At 43.1% G+C, this 16,671-nt stretch overlaps 1 pseudogene; it reads right to left on the bottom strand.

The window, feature by feature from the left end:
- Window positions 1-1,621: 1,621 nt before the first annotated feature.
- Window positions 1,622-5,418, bottom strand: LOC128069474 (synaptophysin-like protein 1; annotated as a pseudogene).
- Between the last annotated feature and the right edge of the window lie 11,253 nt (window positions 5,419-16,671).

The raw sequence follows: 16,671 nt of genomic DNA, 5'->3' as shown, positions 1-16,671 counted from the left end.
CCAGACATCCTGGAATGTGAAGTCAAGTGAGCCTTAGAAAGCATCACTATGAACAAAGCTAGTGGAGGTGATGGAATTCCAGTTGAGCTATTTCAAATCCTGAAAGATGATGCTGTGAAACTGCTGCACTCAATATGGCAGCAAATTTGGAAAACTCAGCAGTGGCCATAGGACTGGAAAAGGTCAGTTTTCATTCCAATCCCAAAGAAAGGCAATGCCAAAGAATGCTCAAACTACCGCATAATTGCACTCATCTCACATGCTAGTAAAGTAATGCTCAAAATTCTCCAAGCCAGGCTTCAGCAATACGTGAACCGTGAACTTCCAGACGTTCAAGGTAATTTTAGAAAAGGCAGAGGAACCGGAGATCAAATTGCCAACATCCGCTGGATCATGGAAAAAGCAAGAGAGTTCCAGAAAAACATCTATTTCTGCTTTATTGACTATGCCAAAGCCTTTGACTGTGTGGATCACAATAAACTGTGGAAAATTTTGGGAGACATGGGAATACCAGACCACCTGACCTGCCTCTTGAGAAATCTGTATGCAGGTCAGGAAGCAACAGTTAGAACTGGACATGGAACAACAGACTGGTGCCAAATAGAAAAAGCAGTACATCAAGGCTGTATATTGTCACTCTGCTTATTTAACTTACATGCAGAGTACATCATGAGAAACGCTGGGCTGGAAGAAACACAAGCTGGAATCAAGATTGAAGGGGGAAATATCAATAACCTCAGATATGCAGATGACACCACCCTTATGGCAGAAAGTGAAGAGGAACTAAAAAGCCTCTTGATGAAAGTGAAAGAGGAGAGTGAAAAAGTTGGCTTAAAGCTCAACATTCAGAAAACGAAGATCATGGCATCCGGTCCCATCACTTCACGGGAAATAGATGGGGAAACATTGGAAACAGTGTCAGACTTTATTTTGGGGGGCTCCAAAATCACTGCAAATGGTGACCACAGCCATGAAATTAAAAGACGCTTACTCCTTGGAAGAAAAGCTATGACCAACCTAGATAGCATATTCAAAAGCAAAGATATTACTTTGCCGACTAAGTTCCGTCTAGTCAAGGTTATGGTTTTTCCAGTAGTCATGTATGGATGTGAGAGTTGGACTGTGAAGAAGGCTGAGTGCCAAAGAGTGGATGCTTTTGAACTGTGGTGTTGGAGAAAATTCTTGAGAGTCCCTTGGACTTCAAGGAGATCCAACCAGTCCATTCTGAAGGAGATCAGCCCTGGAATTTCTTTGGAAGGAATGATGCTGAAGCTGAAACTCCAGTACTTTGGCCACCTCATGCGAAGAGTTGACTCATTGGAAAAGACTCTGATGCTGGGAGGGATTGGGGGCAGGAGGAGAAGGGGACGACAGAGGATGAGATGGCTGGATGGCATCACGGACTCTATGGACATAAGTGAGTGAACTCCGAGAGTTGGTGAGGGACAGGGAGGCCTGGCGTGCTGCGATTCATGGGGTCGCAAAGAGTCGGACACGACTGAGCGACTGAACTGAACTGAACTGAATACTAGTCACAGAGACAAAATGACACATCACTTCTTGAAGATTACAAGGCTTAAGTTCCTGGACAATATAGTGACTGGTAGCTATTTTAGTATCTTTAAGAGCTGTAACCCAAGCTGAAGTGCACACCAACCACAAAAAGTGTCAACAATAGTAACTACAAAGTCAGTCATGGAAAGCTTTCGACTATCATGATGCAGGTTTGTTTAACCAACATAGAGCAGAAGAGCAGCAATGCAGTACAGGAAGACAAAGACTACAAAAGTAACACAGAACTGTGCGGAAGAGTAATCTCCAATAAAGACATAATTTTACCAATTGACATTATAGACATTTACACCTTGAGGTGCCTGAAACAATGCTTCATTCAAGGTGAATGGATAACTAAAAGTAGCTGGAATCATTCTAGTCTCAGGAAGAGGCCCTAGAGAGTCTAGAGTCGTCCTCGTCTCTAGTCTTCAGGCACAAGACCCTTGAATTTCTGTTTTACCCTTACAACCTCCACAGGTAGCAAAGGCAAAGATAGAAGCATTCCACTCGAGTAGTTTGATGAAGCCCAGAGGCTCCTTGAGTGTGTTGAGTTTGAGCTGGAAGGAGGAGATCCTCTGAGGGAAGGAAGGAAAGCATCTTAGGACAGTGGGGTGGCAGAGGGGGACCAACCACACAGAGCTCCGCAGCCACGCTGGAAATGGCATCTTTATTGCTATGTTTGCAGCAGCTTTTAGCACAGTAAGGGTGTCCCCACTGGACCCTGGTCCTCACCCAGCCCCACCCATCCAGCCCATGTCAGGGTGTGAGGGAAGGCCTCCAAGGGCCCCCTCAGCCATCTCGAGACTGGACGTGACAGACACATGGGGTTCAGTGAACCTGCCACATGGATTTGAGATGTGGAAAGGGCATCAGCCTGAAGCTCTCATGTAGGAGCCACACCCATGCAGGTGCCCACCTCAGGTCTCTGCGGTGGTGGTGCCCATCCCAGAGGGCAGGGTGGGGGCCAGCATGAGCAGGCCAGGTAGGCAGCCCAAGATCCCCACTATAATGCATCAGTTTACCCTGCTGACTTGTGGGCAGAGGGTTATAGGGAAAGAGATATACACTTACTCCAGTCCTGCCATCACCCTTGGCTGTACCTTGCCTGTTGACTTGACTCATCCAGGCCCCCAGAGAGCCACACGACTTTGTTCCTGGGAAGGGTGAACCCACGAAGGCTGTGCCAGCAGAGGGCCAAGAGACTGGGGGTGTCCCAGGGGTCACTGCCCCTTCTGCAGCCCTTGGGTCCAGCCAGTCCCTCCCATGCTTCTGGGGGGCCATAGGAGGCCCACAGTCTAGAGTCCCTGTGGTCTGTGTGCCCAGAGCCCCATGACATCCCCATGACATCCCCAGTGAGTCCAACAGCAGTCCCTGCTTCCCTCCCCAGGCGAGCAGGCATAGCCCACTCTGAATCCCTGGCCTCATGCGTCCAGAGTGGGGCCCTACATATGTGCCCACACACACATACACACATGCCCATATGCATGCACCTGAACCATGCACTCTCTCTCATGCACACACACATGTTCATGCACCTGATGACAAACTCTCACGCACACACAGACACACTGATGTGCAACACCAGAGCATGTGCTTGCTTTCTCTTTCACACACATGCCCATGACCATGTGAAAGCACCTGCACACACATGCACATGCCTATGTGCATGCGCCTCCACATACACATGCACACCCATATGTGCATGCACCTGTATACACACTGTCTCACACACACACAGGCACACACCCATGCACTGGCACATGTGCATGGGCACTCTCTCTCAGGCAGACACACAGACACACATGCTCACACACCCATGTGCATGTACTTGCCCATGCACTCATGCACATAGAAGCACATACACACACATGAGCTACGTGTGGGACACCAGATGGACACACTGGCCCTGACCCAGGGGTGCCCGACTCCCCTCCAGAAGTCAATGACAAGGACCTGAGCTCAGCAGGATGCTCACCCATGAGCATGGCCAGGTTGGCAGCAGTGCAGTCTTGGAGGTGCAAAGGGACCAGGGTTTACTTGGGGTTTGCAGGCTCAGACCAGAAATAGTCATGTGCACTGAGGAGTGGGGTAGGGTCTGTTTGGGCATTCGCACTGAGGAGCTGCTCCCGCACTAAGGGTGTAGCGCCACCCAGAGGCCTCACGACAGCTAAGCCATTTATCAGGTTTCTGGACCTTAGGCAAGGCTGACTTAGAGGGCACAGACCACGTGGGTGTCTCTGCACGCACATTGGGGTGACACGGCACATGAACACGTGAAGCTTCAGCAGGGGATGCCCATTGTTTGTGGGAACCAATCGTGAGGTAAGACCAGGATTTGTTTGTGCAGGCGCTCTGCTGATGCTGAGTTGCCTTGCACTATAGGGCTGGGTTCTGTAGGGAGGGTTCAAGGCACACGGTGGAGGAGCCACGAGGGCAGACGATGAAGATGCAGTTGCCATGGCCTTTGCAGCAGGCACAGCACGTGAGGACCACGGTATGCCATGTGGTGCTGGTGGCTGAGATGGCCCTGACGACCCAGCTGGCCCTGGTGATGCCCTGAAGTCCCTGGTGGCACTGGCGATCTGGCTGAACCCAGAGGCCCCAGCACTGTAGGAGAGTCAGATGGCATAGCCAGTGACATTCCGCAGATCCCAGGGGCACCCCACACTCCTGGGCCTGGTGGAGATGCTGCACCCGGAACCAGAGTTCTGAGTAACCGACCTCTCCAGTTGTATCCTATTCCAGGAGCCCCGGTTGGCTGGGCAGCCTTGGGGGTCAGGGTGTGGGCTAGGGGTGGTTTGGGGGGTTGCAGGTGGCAGGGCCTAAAGTGTAAGAGGAGGGTACTCTGGGGGGCTGGATGGTATGGGTCAGGGGTGGTCTGGCTGCCTGGGGATGATGGTGAAGAAAAGCAACCTGAAGGGATCCAGAAGGTTGGGCAGTGATATACAGGGTGTCTGGCAGTGGCCTTGTGGGAGAAGGCGGGGCTCTGTGAACAGGGAGCCTGATGAACAGGCAAAATGACTAGTGTGGATGGTGGTGAGGTAAAGCAACCTGAAGGGATCCAGAGGGTCAGGCGGTGATATCCAGGGTGTCTGACAGCAGCCTTGTGGGAGAAGGCAGTTCTCCGTGAGCAAGGAGCCTGAGGTACAGGCAAAATGACTAGTGTGGATGGTGCCTTAACCGTATCTCCACCAGCAGCCTCATTGTGCCTTTTGCATCGCTCGCTCAGGCAAAGATCGCCTGCAACTTCCTGTCTCAAAGTACTCCACTGCGAGCACCAGTTCCGAAGGAGCTCAGTGTTAATGGCCATCTGTTGGTTCTGTCAGTTCTAAAGGGGACCGGGGCTAGGGAAGGCATGGTGGGTGGTGGCCAAGGCCAGTCTTGGCCCAGGAGGAGACGAATGTGGGTTAAGCCTAAAGGAAAAGTGTGGTGCTCTGGGCTTATCAGTGTGCGGGGACAGAGGGAGGATATGCTTCTCTTCTCCTCCGCGGAGACTTGAATTTCATGTTACCTCCCTTTTAGCCGATTGCCTGCTGAAGACCATGGCCTTCTCCAGACGTCCATCACCTTCTGTCTGGACCAGCTTTCCCTGGTGATGTGGACCTTGCAGCACTTTGTGCCCCCCCTTTTTGCTAAGCCTCAGCACGGAAAAGGGGCTTAAACCTAGCCTATCTGCCCTAGCTTCAAGTGTCCTTCCACAAGGCATTGCTTTCTGCAGTAATTTCACTGGGCTTCATCTTGTGCCTGTGGTATTCCTTGGGGGCTCAGGGTCCACATAGTTTGTTTGGTGATTGTTAACTGCAGAAAGTAAAACTGAGCTGTTTCTGACTTTACTTTTACCTTCTGCACTTCCTCATACTGCATGTATCTTTCAGTAGGAGGAGAGGTTCTGCAATCCAGGTATTCAAGGAGTACAACATAAGTGAAGACACTGTAAGAAGTGGGAGAAAAGTTTCCTTTGTTGTGCAGAAGCTTTTAATTTTAATTAGGTCCCATTTGTTCATTTTTGCTTTTATTTCTGATATTCTAGGAGGTGGGTCATAGAAGATCTTGCTGTGGTTTATGTTGGAGAGTGTTTTGCCTATGTTTTCCTCTAGGAGTTTAATAGTTTCTGGTCTTTTATTTATATCTTTAATCCATTTTGAGTTTATTTTTGTGTATGGTGTTAGAAAGTGTTCTAGTTTCATTCTTTTACAAGTGGTTGACCAGTTTTCCCAGCACCACTTGTTAAAGAGATTGTCTTTATGCCATTGTATATTCTTGCCTTCTTTGTTGAAGATCAGGTGTCCATAGGTGTGTGGATTTATCTCTGGGCTTTCTATTTTGTTCCATTGATCTATATTTCTATCTTTGTGCCAGTACCATACTGTTTTGATGACTGTAACTTTGTAGTAGAGCCTGAAGTCAGGGAGGTTGATTCCTCCAGTTCCATTCTTCTTTCTCAAGATTGCTTTGGCTATTCAAGGTTTCTTGTATTTCCATACAAATTGTGAAATAATTGTTTTCTAGTTCTCTGAAAAATACCGTTGGTAGCTTGATAGGGATTGTGTTGAATCTATAGATTGCTTTGGGTAGTATACTCATTTTTACTATATTGATTCTTTTGATCCATGAACATGATATATTTCTCCATCTATTTGTGCCCTCTTTGATTTCTTTCACCAGTGTTTTATATTTTTCTATACATAGGTCTTTTGTTTCTTTAGGTAGATATATTCCTAAGTATTTTATTCTTTTAATTGCAATGGTGAATGGAATTGTTTCCTTAATTTCTGTTTCTGTTTTCTCAGTGTTAGTGTATAGGAATGCAAGGGATTTCTGTGTTAATTTTATATCCTGCAACTTTACTGTATTCATTGATTAGCTCTGGTAATTTTTTGGTGGAGTCTTTAGGGTTTTCTATGTAGAGGATCATGTCATCTGCAAATAGTGAGAATTTTACTTCTTCTATTTCAATCTGGATTCCTTTTATTCCTTTTTCTGCTCTGATTGCTGTGGCCAAAACTTCCAAAACTATGTTGAATAGTAGTGGTGAGAGTGGGCACCCTTGTCTTGTTCCTGACTTTAGGGGAAATGCTTTCAATTTTTCACAATTGAGGATGTTTGCTGTGGGTTTGTCATATATAGCTTTTATTATGTTGAGGTATGTAATTTCTATTCCTGCTTTCTGGAGGGTTTTATCATAAATGGATGTTTAATTTTGTCAAAGCCTTTCTCTGCATCTATTGAGACAATCATATGGTTTTTATGTTTCAATTTGTTAATGTGGAGTATTACATTGATTGATTTGTGGATACTGAAGAATCTTTGCATCCCTTGAATAAAGCACACTCAGTTATGATGTATGATCTTTTTAATATGTTGTTGGATTCTGATTGCTAGAATTTTGTTAAAGATTATTGCATCTATGTTCATCAGTGATATTGGCTTGTAGTTTTCTTTTTTTGTGGCATGTTTGTCAGATTTTATTATTAGGGTGATGGTGGCCTCATAGAATGAGCTTGGAAGTTTACCTTCCTCTGCAATTTTCTGGTAGAGTTTGAATAGGATAGGTGTTCAGTTCAGTTCAGTTCAGTCACTCAGTCGTGTCCAACCCTTTGTGACCCCATGAATCACAGCACACCAGGCCTCCCTGTCCATTATCAACTCCCGGAGTTCACTCAGACTCATGTCCATTGATGTCATCCAGCCATCTCATCCTCTGTCGTCCCCTTCTCCTCCTGCCCCCAATCCCTCCCAGCATCAGAGTCTTTTCCAATGAGGCAACTCTTTGCATGAGGTGGCCAAAGTACTGGAGTTTCAGCTTTAGCATCATTCCTTCCAAAGAAATCCCAGGGCTGATCTCCTTCAGAATGGACTGGTTGGATCTCCTTGCTGTCCAAGGGACTCTCAAGAGTCTTCTCCAACACCACAGTTTAAAAGCATCAATTCTTTGGCGTTCAGTCTTCTTCATAGTCCAACTCTCACATCCATACATGACCACAGGAAAAACCATAGCCTTGACTAGACGGACCTTAGTCGGCAAAGTAATGTCTCTGCTGTTTAATATACTATCTAGGTTGGTAGTTCTCTAAATTTTTGGTAGAATTCAGCTGTGAAGCTGTCTGGTCCTGGGCTTTTGTTTGTTGGAAGATTTCTGATGACAGTTTCAATTTTCATGTTTGTAATGGATCTGTTAAGATTTTCTATTTCTTCCTGATTCAATTTTGGAAAGTTGTACTTTTCTAAGAATTTGTCCATTTCTTCCAAGTTGTCCATTTTATTTGCATATAGTTGCTGATAATAGTCTCTTATGATCTTTTGTATTTCTGTGTTGTCTGCTGTGATCTCTCCATTTTCATTTCTAATTTTGTTGATTTGATTTTTCTCCCTTTGTTTCTTGATGAGTCTGGTTAATGGTTTGTCAATTTTATTTAACTTCTCAAAGAACCAGCTTTTGGTTTTGTTGATTTTTGCTATGGTCTCCTATTTTTCTTTAGCATTTATTTCTGCCCTAATTTTTAAGATTTCTTTCCTTCTATGAAAAAGACACGTGTATCCCAATGTTCATCGCAGCACTGTTTATAATAGCCAGGACATGGACTCAGCCTAGATCTCCATCAGCAGATGAATGGATAAGAAAGCTGTGGTACATATACATGATGGAATATTACTCAACCATTAAAAAGAATACATTTGAATCAGTTCTAATGAACTGGTTGAAACTGGAGCCTATTATACAGAGTGAAGTAAGCCAGAAAGTAAAACATCAATACAGTATACTAATGCATATATGTGTCATTTAGAAAGTTGGTAACTATAACCCTGTATGCGAGACAGCAAAAGAGACACAGATGTATTGAACAGTCTTTTGGACTCTGTGGGAGAGGGCGAGGGTGGTATGATATGTGAGAAGGGCATTGAAATATGTAAATTATCATATGTGAAATGAATCGCCAGTCCAGGTTTGAAGCATGATACAGGGTTCTTGAGGCTGGTGCACTGGGATGACCTAGAGGGATGGGATGGGGAGGGAGGTGGGAGGGGGGTTCAGGATGGGGAACACATGTACACCCATGGCAGATTCAAGTCAATGTATGGCAAAACCAATACAATATTGTAAAGGAAGATAAATAAACAGAAATTTTTTAAAAAAGACTCAAACATCACCTCCACCACAGTCTTCCCAGCATCCCCAAGGAGAGGTATTCTTCCTCCTGGATTTCTGGCACGGTTCTTGATTTATACCATCAGTGGGACATTTCCATGGTCTCTGTGTGTATCAGTTTATATATATTATTATTTGTTTGAGCACAATACTTCTCTGATTCCTTCATATTCATTGTGTGCCTGGAACTCACTATAGCCAATAAATGATCATGAGTGAATTTTAAAAAAAGAAGTGGGAGAATAAGAAAGTTGTGTACTGCCATTCAGTATTGATTTTGGAATATTTTCTCAGTTTTATAGTTACATTTATACATAAAATACCAGAATGTTGTTGTTTTCAGTCTCTTAAGTTGTGTCCAGTTGACTCTTTGCAACCCCATGGACTGTAGCACACCAGGCTCTGAGACACACTGTCTCCTGGAATTTGCTCAAATTCATGTCCACTGAGTTGCTGGTGCTATCTAACCATCTCATCTTCTATGGTCCCCTTCTCCTTTTGCCTTCAATCTTTTTCAGCATCATGGTCTTTTCTAATGAGTCAGCTTTTTGCATCTGCTGGCCGAAGTGTTGAAGCTTCTGCTTCAGTGTCAGTCCTTCCAATGAATATTCAGGACTGATTTCCTTTGGGATTGACTGCTTTGATCTCCTTGCAGTCCAAGGCTCTCTCAAGAGTATCCTTGTATCCTGAAACCTTGATAAACTCACTAACTAATTGTAATAGCTCTTCTGTAGATCCCGTTGAACTTCCTACTTAAGACAATCATTTTGTCTGTAAATAAATCCACATTTCTTTCTTCCTTTCCAGTTTATGCATTTTAACTGATTTTTGTTAAGATGATATCTCCAACACTTTGGCCACCTGATATGAAGAGCCAACTCATTGGCAAAGACACTGATGCTGGGAAAGATTGAAGGCAGGAAGAGAAGGGAACGACAGAGGATGAGATGTTTGGATGGTATGACGACTGAATGGACATGAGTTTAAGCAAGTTCCGGGAGATGGTGAAGGACAGGGAAGCCTGGAGGGCTGCAGTCCATGGGGTCCCAGAGAGTTAGACATGACTGAGTGGCTGAACAACAACACACTGATTTCTGTCATAATGGATAAGACTTTCCTGCTTCTTTGCCTCCTGGTAATTTTAGATTGGATGCGAAGCAATATCAAATTTCCCTTCCATGCTTGATATTTTTCTATTCCTAAACTTATTCTTAAGCTTTATTCTCGAACCTTGTTAAGTTGCTTAGAAACAGTTTGATCCTTTTGATTTTACTTTTTAAGATGGGCTCTGTAGGAACAGAGCATATCTTAGTGTAGGATGAACTTAATTAACTGAAATCTTCAATGTCTGAGAAGGCTATAGCTGGAAACAGGGGCTCTTTAAAAGTTTTATTTATGAAGATTCTTTATTTTTGGCTGTGCCACGTGTTGTTAACTGTGTGCAGGTTTTCTGTACTTGGAGCCAGAGGGGGCTACTCTCTAATTGCTGTTTTCAGGTTTCTCATTACAGAGGCTTCTCTTGTAGAGGAACACAGACTCTAGATTGTGGTGAGCTCAGTAGTTGTGGCACACAAGCTTAGTTGCCCTGGGCATGTGGGATCTTCCTGGCCTGGGGATTGAACCTATGTGCCCTCAATTGGCAGGCAGACCCTATACCACTGGATCACCAGGAAGCCACTGGAAGCCAAAACGAGGACGCTTATACAGTATCAGAGTGGTAGTAAAATCTGAACCTTTATACAGTATCAGAGTGGTAGTAAAATCTATCTGGACATTTGATTGGCACTTTCTATTACATTTTAAGATGCACATATCCTTTGACCCTCTTTTGTTAATGTATCATAGGAAAATTCTTGTATATATGAGCAAGGCAAAATCGACCACAGTATTATTTAATGCATTGTTTGGTCATTGTGAAAAATTGGTAGAATGTAAATACAGGGGGAAATGTTGAGTAAAATCCATGGTGAGTTCATCCTGCTGGAATAACATATGACAATCAGAGAGCAAACCAGATAGCTGGGAACTAATACTGAAAGACATGAAAGCAAATTGCAGAATTCTGGGTCTGGCATATTCCTGTCTTTCAGTACATTCCAACCATATGAACATGTTGGGCAGTGCAGAGTATAACCTCCCAGAATGAGCACCCCTTAACTGCCAAAGTCATCACTGGACGTTAGGGGAAAATATCAATATTTAGATTTCCACATTGATTAAATATCTTCATAAAGAATCATGACTTTTGAAACGATTTTGCTTTGGAAAATAATGGTCTGCTCCATTTCCCCCTTGAAAAAAACACTTAGTTAGAAACTTTAATTCAGCAAAGATTTGTGAGGGAACGTTGGGAAGAGGACTCCCCCAAAAGTGGATGTGGACCCCCAGAGTCAGGGGACAGAAGCTGATAAGAGGGTCTGCATCAGGGCCCATGCTCCCATGAATGAAGAATCTTTCCTATCTCGCTTTAAAAAAATAACATTAGAAATTCATTTTGAATTTGATGAAAAGTCTATACCACCATCGAGGACATCAATGGATTTAATCACCTGGCATCCATTTTCCTTCTCTTGGTTCTGGTATCCTCCTGTCACCCTGGGAAATCACCCCTTTCCTTTTCTCTCACCCATTATGTTTATGATAGAGTTGACTGCACCTCTGATTCCAGGAGTGGGCAGGTGGCTCAGCCAGGCCAGTTGGAACACTGCTTTCCTCCAGCTGTGTTGATATCATCCAACCAGTGACAGTTTGGGAGCTGTGGGGGAGGCAGGCTGGCAAGGGACAGAGGGGGAGCTGGAGCGAGAAGGCAGATCTCAGGGAACCAAATGCTGGATCCAGCCTTGCCTGAAGACAGAAACTACCTCTGTACTTTGTAGTTATACAGACCCAGACATTCTCCCTTTGGCTTAAACCAAGGTGGTTTTTGTTGTTGTTGTTGATTTATTCCTTTTTTCACTTGCAATAGCAAAGTATTCACTATTATTGAATTGAGGTACCACAGTTTTGTGTATTACTTAATTTTCTTGCTAAGGGATTGGCTCTTAGCTAAGAAACCACCAACCATATTGTATAAACGGAGACAAAAGAGAGTTTTTGTGGGTAAATCACCAAAGCGGGAGTGGTGAGTTTACAGGGGATGGGCAAAACCTTGAGAAAGGGCACTGGGGTCTACTCTTCCTAGACAATGCTCCCCAATCTGGCCCCGAATTGTGAAGCCAGTTCACCAGGGGGATGCGACTGTCGTCTGATTCTCCTTTCTTTAGTCAGCAAACTTGGAATCATTCAGCTACTTTCACCCCATTCATGGACTGCTGAAGCTGCTAGTTTGCTTTAATACCTGTCAGGTCTTGTAATTACTCCTTTCCAAACCCTCCAGCTGGCTCCCTCTCAGTCACAGTTGAAGCCACAGCCTTTCAGTGGCCTGAAAAGTCCTATGTGGTCCAGCCTGCATCTTTTCTGGCTTCATAACTTCTCATTTGCAGTACCACTTTTCCTAGTTGGATTGAGACACACAGGGCTCCTTGCCCTTTATGAAACATTGAGGTACATTTAAGAAAACTTGTCACAAAAATGTGTGTGTGAAAGCCATGGGAGAAATTGAAGAAGACCTAAAAATGCAGAGATAGATCACATGCATGTTCTTAAATCATGTCTGCTGAGAAAAACTGATACTGTTCAGGGCTCAATATCCCCCAAACTCATCTGTAGAGTCCATCAAAATGCCAGCAAATATTTTTGTAGAAATTGATGACCTGATTTCTTAAACAAATATTTTCTTTCTTTATTTCACTACATCGAATCTTATTTGGGGAATGTGAAAACTTCACTGTGTCATGCAGGATATTTTGTTGCAGTGCACAGACACTCCAGTCGCGATGCGCAGTCTCAGTAGTTGCTCCACTGCATGTAGGATCTTAGTTCTCTGACCAGAGATCAAAGCAATGTCCCCTGCATTGTAAGGCAGATTCTTTTTTTAAAATATTCATTTGTTTGTTTGTCTATGTAATTTTGGCTGGGCTGGGTCTTTGCTGCTGCACACATGGGGTTTTTCTATTTGTGGTGAGTAGGGGCTACGCTCTAGTTGCAGCAGATAAGCTTCTCATTGCGATGACTTCTCTTGTTACAGAGCACAGGCTCTAGGTGCTCTGGCTTCAGTACTTGCAGCTGGCAGGCTCTAGAGCACAGGCTCAGGGGTTGTGGTGCTTAGGCTTAGTTGCCTTGCACCTTGTGGGCTCTTCCCGGAGCAGGGATTGAATCTGTGCCCCCTGCATTGGCAAGTAGAGTCTCAACCACTGGACAACCAGAGAAATCCCTGATGAGCTGATACTGAAATTTATGTGAGAAGAGAAGCCTGATGATAGCCCGAACAACTGTGGCTCTGCACAAAGTGAAAAGACTAACACAGCCTAATTTCATAAGTTACTCTACATGTCCAGTACTGGAGCTGCAGATTCATGGGACAAGACTGACAGTCCAGAAGCATTTCCAGACATATATATGTGGTCAGTGGCTATTCGGCAGAGGAGTCTAGATAATTCAATGGAGGAGGGATAGTCTTTTGTTGAACAAATGGTTGTGGAATATCCGTATGTGGAAAAACAAACCTCCATTGCCTTGTGTACTTACCTTCAGACATTCACAAAATTATGTTCAAACACTCAGAGCTCTACAGGCAAAAGCTAAAAGGATAAAAAATTAAGGACTCAGATGAGAACTTTGTGACCTTTCAGTAGGGAAGTCTTTCATGTATGAAGTCAATATCAATAAGCATGTAAAACAATACAAATAATATGAACCCAGACTTCATGAATTAAAAATATCGGTCAGATTATATCACTACTCTGTTGATAATTATATGAGTTTCCTGGGGCTTCCATCATAAAGTACCAAAAGGAGATGCCTTCAGACAAGAGAAATTTATTCTCTCACAGTTCAGGAGGCCAGGAGTCTGAGACTTTGGTGTTGGCAGGGCTGATTCCTTCTGATGGCACTGAGGGAGTCAGTTCCAGGCCTCTCTCATAGCTTCTGGTGGTGGCCTTCAGCGTCTGGCCTTCTCTGCCTTATAGACGTTTCACTCCAACTCTTCCTCTGTCTTCACACAGCCTCTGTGTGTGTGTATATTCAAATGGCTTTCTTATAAACGTAACAGTCATTGGATTGTGTCCACTGTAATGCTGTGTGACCTCAACTAAGTATAACTGCAAAACCCTAATTTCAAATCAAGTCAATCCACAGGCTCCAAGGGTTTGGACTTCAAAATCTTTTTTTTTTTTTTTTCTGGGGGACACAGTTCAACACACGGCACCCTCCACCACCTCCCACTTCACTGTGAGCACAAGCCCTCAGCATGTCCCCTGAGACCTCCACATCCACTCCCTGTCAGCTCTCGGCCCCCCGTCCTGCTGCTCTTCTCTTCACCCACTCTGTTCTAGCCACACTGGTCTCCTAATGCTCCCAAACCTCCCTCAAGTCCTCACTCAGTCTCTGCTTCACAACAAAGCTGACCCCGACCACCTGGTTGAAAATGGGAAACCACTTCTCCAAGCGCCCCCTCTCCTTTCTCTTTTTGCACTTCCTACCAGAGTTCTCACCATCTTCCCATGGGTTACATAGTGTAGTTGTTTTTTGGTTTCTTTTCTTCACATTTTTTATTTTTTTATTGAAAGATAATTGCTTTATAGAATTTTGTTGTTTTCTGTCAAACCCCTGCATGAATCAGCCATAGGTAGACATATATACCCTCCCTTTTGAACTTCCCTCCCATCTCCCTCCGCATCCCACCCCTCTAGGTTAATACAGAGCCCCTGTTTGAGTTTCCTGAGCCATACAGCAAATTCCCATTGGCTATCTATTTTTCACATGATTATATAAGTTTCCGTGTTATTCTTTCCATACATCTGACCCTCTCCTCCCCTCTCCCCATGTCCAAAACTTTAATCTCTATCTGTTTCTCAGTTGCTGCCCTGTAAATAAATTGTTCAGTACCATTTTTCTAGATCCCGTATGTGTGTGTGTGTATATATATATATATATGTACACATATGTGTGTATATATACACACATATATATGTTAAAATATGATATTTCTCTTTCTCTTTCTGACTTACTTCACTCTGTATAATAGGTTCTAGGTTCGTCCAAATTAGAATTAGAACTGACTCAAAGGCATTCCTTTTTATTGCTGACTAATATTCCATTGTGTATGTTTACCCCAATTTCTTTATCCATTTGATGGACATCTAGGTTCCTTCCATGTTCTAGCTATTGTAAATGGTTGCAATGAATGATGGGATACATGTGTCTTTTTCAATTTTGCTCTCTTCAGGGTATATGCCTAGGAGTGGGATTGCCGGGTCATATGGTGGTTTTATTCCTAGTTTTTAAAAGGATTTCCATACTGTCTTCCATAGTAGCTACATCAATTACAACAGTGCAATAGTGTTCCCTTTCTCCACACCCTCTCCAGCATTTATTGTCTGTAGCCTTTTTAATGATGGCCATTCTGACTGGTGTGAGGTGATATCTCATTGTAGTGTTGATTTGCATTTCTCTAATAATGAGTGATGTTGAGCATCTTTTCATGTGTTTGTTAGCCACCTGTATGTTTTCTTTGGAAAAATGTCTGTTAAGGTCTTTTTTCCCACTTTTTGATTGGGTTGTTTGTTTTTTTTTGTATTGAGTTGTATGAGCTGCTTATATATTTTGTAAATTAATCCTTTGTCAGTTGTTTCATTTGTTATTATTTTCTCCCACTCTGAGGGGTGTCTTTTCAATTTGCTTAGTGTTTCCTTTGCTGTGCAAAGGCTTTTAAGTTTAATCAGGTCCCACTTGCTTACTTTGTTTTTATTTCCATTACTCTAGGAGGTGGATCATAGAGGATCTTGCTTTGATTTATGTCATTGAGTTTTCTGCCTATGTTTTCCTCTAAGAGTTTTATAGTTTCTGGTCTTCCATTTAGTTCTTTAATACATTTTGAGTTTATCTTTGTGTGTGGTGTTAGGAAGTGTTCTAATTTCATTCTTTTACATGTAGCTGTCAAGTTTTCCCAGCATCATTTATTGAAGAGGCTGTCTTTGCCCCATTGTATATTCTTACCTCCCTTGCAAAAAATAAGGTACCTATAGGTGCATGGGCTTATTTCTGGGCTTTCTATTTTGTTCCATTGGTCTATATTTCTGTTTTTGTGCCAGTACCATACTGTCTTAACGACTGTATCTTTGTAGTATAATCTGAAGTCAGGAAGGTTGATTCCACCAACTCCATTGCTTTCTCAAGAGTGCTTTGGCTACTTGGGGTCTTTTGTAATTCCATATGAATTGTGAAAATTTTTGTTCTAGTCCTGTGAATGTAAAGTAATTAACCTCCAATTAAAATAAATAAATTTATATCTAAAAAAATGTCATTCATAATTTGATAGGGATTGCATTGAATCTGTAGATTGCATTTGGTAGTATAGCAATTTTCACAATATGGATTCTTCCTACCCAGGAAACATCTGTTTCTATCATCTTTGATTTCTTTCATTAGTGTCTTATAATTTTCTGTGTGCTCTTCTTTTGTCTCCTTAGGTAAGTTTATTCCTAGATATTTCTTTCTGTTTCAATGATGAATGGGATTGATTCCTTAATTTCTCTTTCTAATTTTCTATTGCTAGTATATAGAAATGCAAGTGATTTCTGTGTATTGATTTTGTATCTTGCTACTTTGCTAAATTCACTGATTAGTTCTAGTAATTTTTCTGATACTGTCTTTAGGGTTTTCTGTGTACATTATCTTGACATCAGCAAACAGCGAGAGCTTTACTTCTTCTTTTCTGATCTGAATTCCTTTTATTTCTTTTTCTTCTCTGATTGCTGTCACTAAGACTTCCAAAGCTATGTTGAATAATATTGGTGAAAGTGGACATCCTTGTCTTGTTCCTCATCTTAAGGGGAATGCTTTCAGTTTTTCACCATTGAGAATAATGTTTG

This window comes from Budorcas taxicolor, chromosome X (assembly GCF_023091745.1).
Source record: "Budorcas taxicolor isolate Tak-1 chromosome X, Takin1.1, whole genome shotgun sequence".
Lineage (NCBI taxonomy): Eukaryota > Metazoa > Chordata > Mammalia > Artiodactyla > Bovidae > Budorcas > Budorcas taxicolor.
This window is presented reverse-complemented; position numbering and strand designations above follow the sequence as displayed.